This window comes from Salmo trutta, chromosome 22 (genome assembly GCF_901001165.1).
Source record: "Salmo trutta chromosome 22, fSalTru1.1, whole genome shotgun sequence".
Classification (NCBI taxonomy): Eukaryota; Metazoa; Chordata; class Actinopteri; order Salmoniformes; family Salmonidae; genus Salmo; species Salmo trutta.
This window is the reverse complement of record NC_042978.1, coordinates 4,634,611-4,648,559: the sequence shown is the minus strand read 5'-3', so window position 1 is coordinate 4,648,559 and position 13,949 is coordinate 4,634,611.

The following is a 13,949-nucleotide window of genomic DNA, read 5'->3' as shown; positions in this document are numbered from 1 at the left end:
CTTCAGGTTGACTTGGTTTTTATCTGCAGTAAAAGATATCAAACAGTGATGACAGGCATTGACAAGATGGTCACAGCCACACGTTCCCTGGTTAGGTAGGACACAAGATATATTTTAGATAGGAGCAACAGTAATGATACATGCCCTCAAGGTCAAGTGATATTAATCCATAAATACAGAGCACAAGTACCACCCTTTTCATATAAACCTTTTAAGGTAGTAAGAAAATAAACATTCAGTTAATATTTCGATAAATCATCTGCTAGCAAATCACCTGCTAGCAATAGCTAGTGTGACATTACATTGCATTGACTGACGGTGCTAGTCAGCTCGTCATTAACATGGCTAGCTAAGCCAGCAAAAACTTGGTTAACTTGCCGAAATAGGCCTTAAATACATTAACGGTAAGATCAATATATACATAGTCACATTCACTATTGAATATAAACCCGTTTTCCAAAGACACTATTGTGGTAAACAGTTTTAAACAGTTTTTTATGTACAAAGGAAGGAGACACAAACATGCTCTTAGACAGAAGAGCAGGCAGACCAACTTTCCAAATAGGGGAGAAACACTCAAAACCCACTAGTTGTTCTTTCAAGGAAAATAATACAATGGACCTCTTGTATTGCCAACCTACAATGGCAGCAAATATTTTGATGAATTTGACAACACATAATGAAAATAATTTATATCACACCTTTTCCTGATGTGAATGGTTTCACCACTACTCTTCCTGCGAACTAAGATGTTATTTGATATCTACATTGCGCGCGAGGTTGATAGAAACTCTACATGTTCACTTTGTCAAACCATGATGAAGTTCAGGCTGACAATGGGATAAACATTCACCCCCCTCGAAATGCGACATTTCTTGCTATTTAGCACAAATTAAATTCACCTGAGATACAGTTGAAGTCGGACGTTTACATACACTTAGGTTGGAGTCATTAAAACTTGTTTCTCAACCACTCCACAAATTTCTTGTTAAACAAACTATAGTTTTGGCAAGTCAGTTAGGACATCTACTTTGTGCATGACACAAGTCATTTTTCCAACAATTGTTTACAGACAAATTATTTCACTTATAATTCACTGTATCACAATTCCAGTGGGTCAGAAGTTTACATACACTAAGTTGACTGTGCCTTTAAACAGCTTGGAAAATTCCAGAAAATCATGTCATGGCTTTAGAAGCTTCTGATAGGCTAATTGACATAATTTGAGTCAATTGGAGGTGTACCTGTGGATGTATTTCAAGGCCTACCTTCAAACTCAGTGCCTCTTTGCTTGACATCATGGGAAAATCAAAAGAAATAAAGGCAACGCTACCAAATACTGATTGAGTGTATGTAAACTTCTGACCCACTGGGAATGTGATGAAAGAAATAAGAGCTGAAATATATAATTCTCTCAACTCTTATTCTGACATTTGACATTCTTAAAATAAAGTGGTCATCCTAACTGTCCTAAGACAGGGAATTTTATTCTGATTAAATGTCAGGAATTGTGAAAAACTGAGTTTAAATGTATTTGGCTAAGGTGTATGTAAACTTCCGACTTCAACTGTATATAAACAAGAACACCCAGATTTCTATATGTATTATATATTGAGAGGGAGAATAACATGCTCCAAATAATTTCCCATTTATTTGTTGTTTTTCTCTGGTGGGATGCTAGCTGCCCTTAGGGGCCCTTGCTGGTGTAAGGGGAGGGTCCGGACATAATAAGGGTCATGCTTCAGAGGCCCATTGTGAGAGGGCTCCTTTTCTCCGGACGAGACGATGGAATTAGCCTGAGACAAAAGAGGTGTAGGGAAGCCTTCTCACTTGGTTCTCAATGTCATCTACTTTCACCACAGGGGCAATTGGGGGCCGATGGTGGGAGAAGGAGGAGTTAGGGCCTGGTTTGAACACTGAAGGAGATCGATATTCCACAGTGGATGTCTCGAAGCGGACCCCCTTTGGACCCAGGAATTAGTCACACGTTATGGAGAAGCATATTTTTCTCTGATAATTTGTATTCTTATTCTTTGGAGAGAGCTCTCTGACAATTATTTTTGATACAGCAGCCTGAATTTGTACCCTCTCTTGAGGAAAATAGAATGTTCTTGCACTACCCTATGTTTTCACTAATTTGAAAATATTTGTTACAACTGAACATCTTATTTGTAACATCCAGTCCAATCATTTTAGCATTTCTGGGCGGCAGGTAGCCTAGTGGTTAGTGGGTTGGACTAGTAACCGAAAGGTTGCAAGATCAAATCCCTGAGCTGACAAGGTAAAAATCTGTTCTGCCCCTGAACAAGGCAGTATGACGTGACACTTCCTACGGCTCCCATAGGCTCTCAGAACCCGGGAAAAACCTGAATGACGTAATTCAAGGCCCAGGCTGAAACACATTAGCACGTTTGGCAAGTGCTCTATCAGAGGGCCATCAGACTGAGGCTTGTGCATGAGGGGATAGCATGCTTTTACTTTCACTCTCTTTGTAATAAAAAACGATTTCCCGGTCGGAATATTATCGCTTTTTTACGAGAAAAATGGCATAAAAATTGATTTTAAACAGCGGTTGACATGCTTCGAAGTACGGTAATGGAATATTTAGAATTTTTTTGTCACGAAATGCGTCATGCTCGTAACCCTTATTTACCCTTTCGGATAGTGTCTTGAAGGCACGAACAAAACGCCGCTATTTGGATATAACAATGGATTATTTGGGACCAAACCAACATTTGTTATTGAAGTAGAAGTCCTGGGAGTGCATTCTGACGAAGGCAGCAAAGGTAACATTTTTCTTATAGTAAATCTGACTTTGGTGAGTGCTAAACTTGCTGGGTGTCTAAATAGCTAGCCCTGTGATGCCGGGCTATCTACTTAGAATATTGCAAAATGTGCTTTCACCAAAAAGCTATTTTAAAATCTGACATATCGAGTGCATAGAGGAGTTCTGTATCTATAATTCTTAAAACAATTGTTATGTTTTTTGTGAACGTTTATCGTGAGTAATTTAGTTAATTCACCGGAAGTGTTCGGTGGGAATGCTAGTCACATGCTAGTCACCTGCTAATGTAAAAAGCTGGTTTTTGATATAAATATGAACTTGATTGAACAGACATGCATGTATTGTATAACATAATGTCCTAAGATTGTCATCTGATGAAGATCATCAAAGGTTAGTGCTGCATTTAGCTGTGTTTTGGGTTTATGTGACATTATATGCTAGCTTGAAAAATGAATGATACTCAGAAAAATAGGCTACCGTTACAGGTCAGCGCCATCTTGGAACAATCGCATATCAAATCTACTCTTGTATACTATTACCTTTGATTATCTTCATCAGAAAGCACTTCCAGGAATCCCAGGTCCACAACAAATGTATTTTCGTTCGAAAAAGTTAATCCTTTACGTCCCATTAGCTTGTTCTTGTTAGCGCGTTCTGAAGGCTGCTCCAAAAGCTCCTTTGGCCGCGGGACTCCTCTTTCAATAAAATGCATTTTTTTTAATTTAGGTTCGTTCAAACATGTCAAACGTTGTATAACATAAATCTTTAGGGCCTTTTTCAACCAGAGCTCCAATAACATTCAAGGGGGACGATTGCATTGTCTTTCAAAACGTTTCGAAAGGGGAGGGTAGCCAGGGGCGCCGGCGTCATAATGGTGATGGCCCTCCTCATGTGACCACATTCCACAGACTCTCATTCTGTCAGTTTTCACAGTAGAAGGCTCAAATCACTTTGTAAAGACTGGGGACATCTAGTGGAAGCAATAGGAAGTGCTCAATGAACCATTGCTCACATTGTGATTTATAGGCAAAGTGATGAAGTTGAGTCCGCAATTCAGAATTCCACATCCTGTTACGATCGGTCTCGGGGTTTTGACTGCCATATGAGTTCTGTTATACTCACAGACACCATTTAATCAGTTTTAGAAACTTTAGGGTGTTTTCTATCCACAAGTATTAATTATATGCATATCCTATCTTCTGAGTTTGACTAGTAGGCCGTTTAAAATTGGCACGATTTTTTTTTCAAAATGCGCTGTGGTGCCCCCTATCCTAGGCGACCGTCAAGAGGTTAACCCAACCCAATTAACCCAAATTGGGTTGTTTTAACCCAGCATTTTTTATAGTGTTGGGTTTTCAGTTAACATGCATTAAATATCTATCAACTAAAATGTATGAAAACATGTTTTTTTATGAAAAAGAAATGGATAAAATAGTGAGATTTAACCTAAATTAGGTTATTGTCATTTATAGTTATTTGAGATTATTGGTATGTAGAGCAATGATGCAAATGTGTTCTCTTTTGTATAATCGACCGCAGTACTTTTTGTTCTTATTCTTGCCGTTACCAGAGCTTATCATTTGTGATACATGAACATAATTGGCTGTGCCAATTATTCTATGAATCATGCATTTCAAACCTAGCAAGTCAGCTGAAAGGAATGAGTAAACCTCCATTAAGATGTATTAAGTCAGTGGCTTGTCACTGTCAGGGCAAAACACAACTCAGATCAAACGAGGCTGTGCCACCTACACAAGGCATAAAATACCATGTCCATTTCTGCCCTGTGCTGAGGTGACTTTTGATATGTTTTGCTATTCAATACCACTGGCGCTCTGTCAATGCTCTAAGTACTGAGAATGTGATTGACTGGCCAGGGTTCAAATCAGCGTTTCCTACGTCACAAGGCTGTATTAGTCCTCTAAGCTAAAGCCTAGGCATTTAGCCTAACTAATGCAAGCCTCTGGGTTACTCATCAGACAAGGTTATTCATCAGGTGAGCGTGGTTTCGAACTACCTCCGTTACACATACTTAAAGGAAAGGGCATTTTGAAAGGTCAGTGCAGTCAAGCAGAATGACTTTTGATGAGGAAATGTCAATGCTGTCCATCAGTGGTTGAATGTGATTGGATCTGGCATCAGCCTGGCAATACAGTGTGGTTTTCTTTGCCTACTTTATAATGCCATATAGAGAGATATGTAATATTTGTTGTATATATGCTACAAATATATACATTTGATCCAAAAACAGTGTATAGACAACATTGTGTATGTGTGATCATTAAATGCAGGTATTCATACACTGCTCAAAAAAATAAAGGGAACACTAAAATAACACATCCTAGATGTGAATGAATGAAATAATCTTATTAAATACTTTTTTCTTTACATAGTTGAATGTGCTGACAACGAAATCACACAAAAATAATCAATGGAAATCCAATTTATCAGCCCATGGAGGTCTGGATTTGGAGTCACACTCAAAATTTAAGTGGAAAACCACACTACAGGCTGATCCAACGTTGATGTAATGTCCTTAAAACAAGTCAAAATGAGGCTCAGTAGTGTGTGTGGCCTCCACGTGCCTGTATGACCTCCCTACAATGCCTGGGCATGCTCCTGATGAGGTGGCGGATGGTCTCCTGAGGGATCTCCTCCCAGACCTGGACTAAAGCATCCGCCAACTCCTGGACAGTCTGTGGTGCAACATGGCGTTGGTGGATGGAGCGAAACATGATGTCCCAGATGTGCTCAATTGGATTCAGGTCTGGGGAACGGGCGGGCCAGTCCATAGCATCAATGCCTTCCTCTTGCAGGAACTGCTGACACACTCCAGCCACATGAGGTCTAGCATTGTCTTGCATTAGGAGGAACCCAGGGCCAACCGCACCAGCATATGGTCTCACAAGGGGTCTGAGGATCTCACCTCGGTACCTAATGGCAGTTAGAATACCAAGTTCGCATCTTACGTGATGCTTTTTTGCCTTCAAGTAAATACTGTGTCTAGTAGAGGTTGGTGTTTGAAAGCAGCTTAGAATCAAAGAGAGCACCAGAACCACGTCAAAATCAGTAGGATCTTGCGTTTTACAACACACAGTTTGAAAAAGCATGTGAACGATGTACTTCTGATAAAGTCATACATACATCGGCACACTGCTTTGAAGTTAGCTGCTTAACGATTTCGACGCACGCCTTGGAGCTCTGGTATCAAACGTAACATCAATAGCATAATGTGACTTAAAGGTAGGATTGCAAAAGGATTGCAAATTTCCCAGGTTTTCCAGAAATTCCATTTACTCTAATTTTTCAAGTTACTAGACCCCTACAGGGTCACAGTAACTCTATTGGTTTGAGCAGGGGTGTCAGACTCATTCCATGGAGGGGGTAGTATCTGCTGGTTTTTGGTTTCTACTTTCAATTAAGATCTAGACAACCAGGTGACAACAAGTTCATAACTAATCAGTGACCTTCATTCTTCAATCAATTACAAGGGAGGAGCGAAAACCCACAGACAGTGGAATAAGTTTTAACTCCATGGAATGATTTTAACACGTGGGTTTGAGTAATGACTACACAATCACTTTGTCAGGGTCTGGTGTTGAATGGCCTTCTGCAATCTGTACAGCAGCCTCTCCATAATGTGCCTCCCCTTCGCCTGTGAGGACATATGAAAATTGTAATTTGAAATTATCTCAACTAACCAGCTGGTATCAGGCAAGATATAGGGTCTAGGGTTCAGGCATTGTTATGGGAATAGCCAGAGTTTTTGCTGTTTTCTCTCTCATTCTCTCACACACACATACATCCCCCCCACCCACACACACACTCTGGGCAAACATACCGATAAACTTTTCACTACAGCTGGCAGTGGCTAGCTGTAAAGGCATGCAGTCTTGCGATTCATTCCATTTGGCTAGCTAGTCCGGCAACTAAGACAGTCAACTAAGCTAACGTACTTCAAAATTGTCACAGGTTAATAATGAACAGATATGAGAAGTGTATCTGTCTAATATATGTAATGACAAACCATGTAACTACACTGAACAAAAATAAAAGATGCCCGAAATGTTCCATATGCACAAAACGCTTATTTCCCTAAAATGTGCACAATTTTGTTTACATCCCTGTTTGTGATCATTTCTCCTATGCCAAGATAGTCCATCCACCCGACAGGTGTGGCATATAAAGAAGCTGATTAAACAGCATGATAATTACACAGGTGCACCTTGTGCTGGGGAAAATAAAAGACCACTCTAAAATGTGCAGTAATGTCCAACAGAGCTGTTGCCAGAGAATTTAATGTACATTCCTCTACCATAAGCTGCCTCCAGCATCATTTTAGAGAATTTGGCAGTAAGTCCAACCGGCCTCACAACAGCAGACCACGTGTAACCACGCCAGCCCAGGACCTCCACATCTGGTTTCTTCACCTGTGGGATCGTCTGAGATCAGCCACTTGGACAGCTGATGAAACTATGCGTTTGCACAACTTCATCGTTTTTGCACAAACTGTCAGAAACCGTCTCAGGGAAGCTAATCTGCATGGTCGTCTTCCTCACTAGGGTCATGACTTGATTGCAGTTCGGTGTCGTAACCACGTTCAATGGGAAATTTTTCACCTTCGATGGCCACTGGCACGCTGGAGAAGTGTGATCTTCACAGATGAATCCCGGTTTCAACAGTACCGGGCAGATGGCAGACAGCGTAACGTGTATGGCATTGTGTGGGCGAGCGGTTTGCTGATGTCAACGTTGTGAACAGAGTGCCCCATGGTGGCCGTGGGGTTATGGTATGGGCAGGCATAAGCTACGGACAATGAACACAAGTGCATTTTATCGATGGCAATTTGAATGCACAGAGATACCATGACAAGATCCAGACGGCCCAATGTCGTGTCATTCATCCACCGCCATCACCTCATGTTTCAGCATGATAATGCATGGCTCCATGTTGCAAGGATCTGTACACAATTCCTGGAAGCTGAAAATGTCCCAGTTCTTCTATGGCCTGCATACTCACCAGCAAGGGAGCGACATTCACGGGGGATGGGGGTCATGTCCCCCCCACATTCTGAAATTGCATTTTTGTCCCCCTGTTTTATCATTGCAATCTGATACAAAAAAGTGGCAACGGTGTGCTTTAGGACCATGCGGACACCTCAGAGCAGTCGGCTGGATTGAGGACTGGCGTGGACACCACAGAGCGTGCTGTCAGGCTGTGTGAAGGCAAAGCTTCTGGAAGGCTGGCTTTTTAGTTGTTCAGTTTGTCATTCTTTAGTTTTTTATCTTATATTTGTTGTGTAATAAATTCTTCAGCTTTTATATTTGTCTTTTCTATGTATTTTCCTGTGAAGCACATTGCGTTGCATTCCATGTCTAAAATGTGCTGTATAAATAAAGCTTGTTTGCTTAGCACATGAGAGTTGAGCATAGTTCAGTGTGTGTGTTTCACCAAGTTGTAAAAGCAAGCAGAGCAGAAACTGGCTACTCTTTAGTTGACTAATGTAGCTAGCAAGGTAACTGCTGTTTAACTTAACAGAAAAAAACTAAACTAGTGTTTATTCGCAGTGCTGAGCTAATATTGTAACTGACATGTACCATTAGCTAATGTTTCATCCCCTCTTGACTGAGGTGAATTAATTAGCTACGCTTAGGTGGTAGCTACCATAGCCAGGTCAGCTCTAGCCTCTAGCTAGCTATTTGTCAGATAGCGATATGAGGTGGTTATTATTACTACTACTATCTAACAGCTGTTGTTTGCATGGAAATGTTTTCTAGCCTTTGTTTTGTCCCATTTTAACAGAAGTAAATGAACTTGGCTAGCATTTGCCAGTTGATTTACTTTTAAAGAAAGAGCTGGCAAAATTTGGCTAACGTCAGCTATTACTTTTGTCTCAATCACACTAGACCTGAATCAAATGATGAAGACTGATATTCTGACATTTTTTTCAGTGCAATGTGAGTTTTTATTAGCCAGCATGGCATGTACCATTATTGATCTGTCAGTTTCCCTAGCTAATTCCATACTTTTCACACTGACACAGTAATAAACAGCTCTAACGTTACAGGCTTCACTTTCATAGTGCACAGTAAAGATCTGCAAGGTACCTATTTCTTCATACCACTCCCGCCCTCACCTGCAGCTTTTCATACCGCACTCTACCAGCACCAACTGGCTTTCTGTCCGACTTCCACCCGCAACAGTCCCACAAGGTTATTTTAGGCCTATGTGACGCAGCTCACTTGCCAGCCATGATCCCAGCAATTTTTTTGCCCAATAGGCAATATCAAATGCACAAAAATAACTTAAGAATAGGTCAAATTTCCAGAGATTCTCACATGGCCATTAAATTAGGCTATCTGTATTACCGGGCTACATCAGCCAATATGCTACAGTATATGTACTTTGAAGAGAGCAGAGTTGGAGAGACTTGCACTTTCTCTTGAGCTATTTTTATAGCTTTTAGGAGTGGGCAGATTTTCAGACGGAGAAATATTGGTGATCATTATTTATTTCTAGGCAATGTAGTAAACTATATAGTAAACTATAAACTATAATGTAGTAAACTAATCATAGGCCTATTTAGGAAGTACATTTCCTTGGAATGATAACTGCCCCGTGCTTCTCCGCCCATTCATAGGCTATAGCCTACTCTCTTTAATTGAGACCACACCTGCACCTGATAGCAAATATGACTACTGAACTTGAAGCAGCAACGATGATGACAGGGACACTTGTTACATTTTGATTAGGCCCATAGGATACAGCCTAGCTTTTAGGAGGACAACTTGCAGGAAGAGACAAATAAATGGTTAGTCAATACTTATAGAAAATGAAAAGGCACAATGCTCACTCATCATAGCAGCTGTCACACCCTGACCTTAGAGAGCCGTGTTTTTTCTCTATTTGGTTTGGTCAGGGTGTGGAGTAGGCATTCTATGCATTCTATTTCTTTGTTTTGGCTGAGTATGGTTTCCAATCAGAGGCAGCTGTTTCTCGTTGTCTCTGATTGGGAATCATACTTAGGCAGCCTTTTTCCCACCTGTGTTTGTGGGTAGTTGTTTTCTGTTTTGTATTCGTTACCTGACGGACCTGTTTGGCTTTTCGTTTTTTTGTTATTTTTGTTCGAGTGTTTCTTTGTTTAATAAATCATGAGCACTTACCACGCTGTGCTTTGGTCCACTTCTTCAGATGAACGCCGTTACAGCAGCATAACATATGATTACATTTTTTGATTGCACTTTGACACGTTGGTTAAGCACCCTCCAATTCTTTCCATTATTAATATTTATTTATAGACACAGTAGTAAACTACAGTCTAATCATATTTAACTTAATGTAATATTTAAATTAACTGCCACGTGATTCTCCGCCCATGTAGGCAGCCTACTCTATTTCAAGAAGACAACACATACTAGCCTCACTTAAACTCTCACGCCCAACTAGCAGAGGTAGGCTACTGAAGTTGAAGCAGCATATTCTGAGGGTATGAATAATGCGAGAACTATGTGCTTTTAATATAATAGGTAGGCTAACGCATACAAAGCAGAAAGGGGACCCTTTCCAAATAATCTGTGGGACAGCAAAATTATTTTCAACCCAAAGTTAGTCTTCCCTGGCTGTCTGACCGCCTGTTCCAACCCGCAGATTGAAAACGATAATCTCTGTCAGGACCCACAGGTCCCACAGGCATCCCACAGGAATGCAGCCCTCTAGTGCACAGTCAGTACACAACACTATGCTCATCATGTTTTAGCGGGATCAGATGGTGTCAGGTGTCCCAGCAGTGTCAGACAGCCAGGGAAGAGTCCAGGTGAATTTTGCAGTATATTAACAATGTCAGTGAATGATACAAAGTTTCATTTTGAATTGATTGGTAGACCTACAGTAGCTACAGGACAGCATCTTAAGCGTAAAGCTACAGTCTGGAATCTGGGAATAATTGTCATTTCAATTATTGAACCACTGATTCTATTCTTCGGTAATATAATGTATAAATGTACACCAAGGTAATTCTGTGTCATGCCTAGGAGGATCAGATGGTGACAGGGGTCTCAGCAGGGTCAGACAGCCAGGGTAAGCCAGTCTGGTGACAGAGCTGAGGTGAATTTTGCAGATACAACAATTTATTATCTCTGTGCAGCAAACACTGGACAAGCCAGATGCTATTTTAAGACAGTCTGACAAACCTCCAAAGTTGAGGGTTGATAGAGACTTTTCCCAATGACACAAAACATGTAAAACAAAAACGTGAGGAAGACCTGGTAGAAGCTATTGATGATGTGTAATGGATACAGATATGTTTGAATGCCCAGTCATGTTCATATCCACTCAGACATAAATTACTGCAGCTTAAGACCATCCATAAAACGTACTATATGCCAGTGAAACTGAATTACATGCACTCAGAAATGTCATTCCTCTGCTGGAGGTGTAAATCACGAATGGGGACGTTTTCGCATGTGTGACTCACCACCTGGATTCGGTCTTATGTAGCAAAATTTGAAATTGGGTTTTTTACATTGGTAAAAAGTAGAGACTCAGAGCAACAAAATGGTATATCATACACTGTTTTTTAGGAACAATGGGAAAGTAATTCTGCTTTAAAAGTTGATAAACTTGTAAACTTTCTTTTGAGGAAAGGGCCTTTGAATGTTTTGGTACATACTGGAGAGCTTTCCTATGTCTACACCCTTTTAGCGTTGTTTACATCCTCTTAAGCCAGCCCCACCCATCTCTTTTAGGATCCTTATGTGAGGTAATGTGCTAAACAGTGAGTAGTGTAGTAAATATTAAGACTAAAAGTGGTAGTAACCTACAATAAGGAACAATTCCAGGTAGACAGAAAGTGTCCAGATAAAAATATTTTATAAATTTGACTCACCACCTGTATTTGGTCTTATGTAGCAAAATGTGAAATGGTGTTTTTTACAATCGATAAAAGTAGAGACTCAGAGCTACAACATGGTATATCATACACTGCATTTGAGGAACAATGGGAAAGTAATTCTGCTTTGAAAGTTGATCAACATGTAAACTCACTTTTGAGAAGATATATTTTGAATATTTTGGTATCTAGTGAAGTGCTCTTCTTTGTCTACACCAATTCAGCATAGTTCACACACTCTTAAGCTTTAGCCCCATCCATCTCGTTTTGCTCTCGGAGCGCACGCCTGACGCTCTGGCTGATGATTTGATTACCTCTGGAAAACAGCCTAACCAGCTCTGCTGGCAACAATTTCATTACACTTCTTTGTAGACATTTACTGACACTGGCCATATTCAATGGGTGTTGTACACACGTCACGTAACGTTAGCTAACGAGCCAGCCAGCTAATGTCAGCTAGTTAAACAACAATGAACAAAGTGCCAACAATGCCTAACATTAGGCTCTAACTAGAAAAGCAAACAGCTCTGGGAAACGAAAATTAACGTCTGCTAGAGAGCCAGCCAGCTAACGTTAGCTAGCTAGCTAGCTAAAGTGTACTGTTAGCTAGCTAGCTAACAGTACACTTTAGCTTAAAACATACACAGTCGAAGTTGGAATTTTACGTACACCTTAGCCAAATACATTTAAACTCAGTTTTCACAATTCCTGACATTTAATCCAGGGGTCTTAGGTCAGTTAGGATCACCACTTTATTTTAAGAATGTGAAATGTCAGAATAATAGTAGAGAGATTGATTCATTTCAGCTCTTATGGCTTTCATCACATTCCCAGTGGGTCAGAAGTTTACATACACTCAATTAGTATTTGGTAGCATTGCCTTTAAATTGTTTAATTTGGGTCAAACGTTTCAGGTAGCCTTTCACAAGCTTCCCACAATAAGTTGGGTGAATTTTGGCCCATTCCTCCTGACAGAGCTGGTGTAACTCAGTCAGGTTTGTAGGCCTCCTTGCTCACACACGCTTTTTCAGTTCTGACCACAAATTTTCTATAGGATTGAGGTCAGGGCTTTGTGATGGCCACTCCAATACCTTGACTTTGTTGTCCTTAAGCCATTTTGAAACAACTTTCAAAGTATGCTTGGGGTCATTGTCCATTTGGAAGACCCATCTGCGATCAAGCTTTAACTTGCTGACTGATGTCTTGAGATGTTGCTTCAATATATCCACATAATTGTCCTTCCTCATGAAGCCATCTATTTTGTTAAGTGCACCAGTCCCTCCTGCAGCAAAGCACCACCACAACATGATGCTGCCATCCCCATGCTTCACATTTGGGATGGTGTTCTTCGGCTTGCAAGCCTCCACATTTTCCTCCAAACATAATGATGGTCATTACGACCAAACAGTTCTATTTTTGTTTCATCAGACCAGAGGACATTTCTCCAAAAAGTACGATCTTTGTCCCCATGTGCACTTGCAAACCGTAGTCTGGCTTTTTTTATGGCAGTTTTGGAGCAGTGGCTTCTTCCTTGCTGAGCGGCCTTTCAGGTTATGTCGATACAGGACTCGTTTTACTGTGGATGTAGATACTTTTGTACCTGTTTCCTCCAGCATCTTCACAAGGTCCTTTGCTGTTGTTCTGGGATTGATTTGCACTTTTGGCACCAAAGTACGTTCATCTCTAGGAGACAGAACGCGTCTCCTTCCTGAGCAGTATGACGGCAGCATGGTACCATGGTGTTTATACTTCCGTACTATTGTTTGTACAGATGAACCTGGTGTTTGGAAATTCAGGCATTTGGAAATTGCACTCCAAGGATGAACCAGACTTGTGGAGGTCCTGTCTGATTTCTTTTAATTTTCCCATCATGTCAAGCAAAGAGGCACTGAGTTTGAAGGTAGGCCTTGAAATACATCCACAGGAACACCTCCAATTGACTCAAATGATGTCAATTAGACTACCAGAAGCTTCTAAAGCCATGACATCATTTTATGGAATTTTCCAAGCTGTTTAAAGGCACAGTCAACTTAGTGTATGTAAACTTCTGACCCACTGGAATTGTGATACAGTGAATTATAAGTGAAATAATCTGTTTGGAAAAATTGTTGGAAAAATGACTTGTGTCATGCACAAAGTAGATGTCCTAACCAACTTGCCAAAACTAAAGTATATAACAAGAAATTTGTGGAGCAGTTGAGAAACGAGTTTTAATGACTCCAACCTAAATGTATATAAACTTCCGACTTCAACTGTATATTCAACAAGCTTTGGACG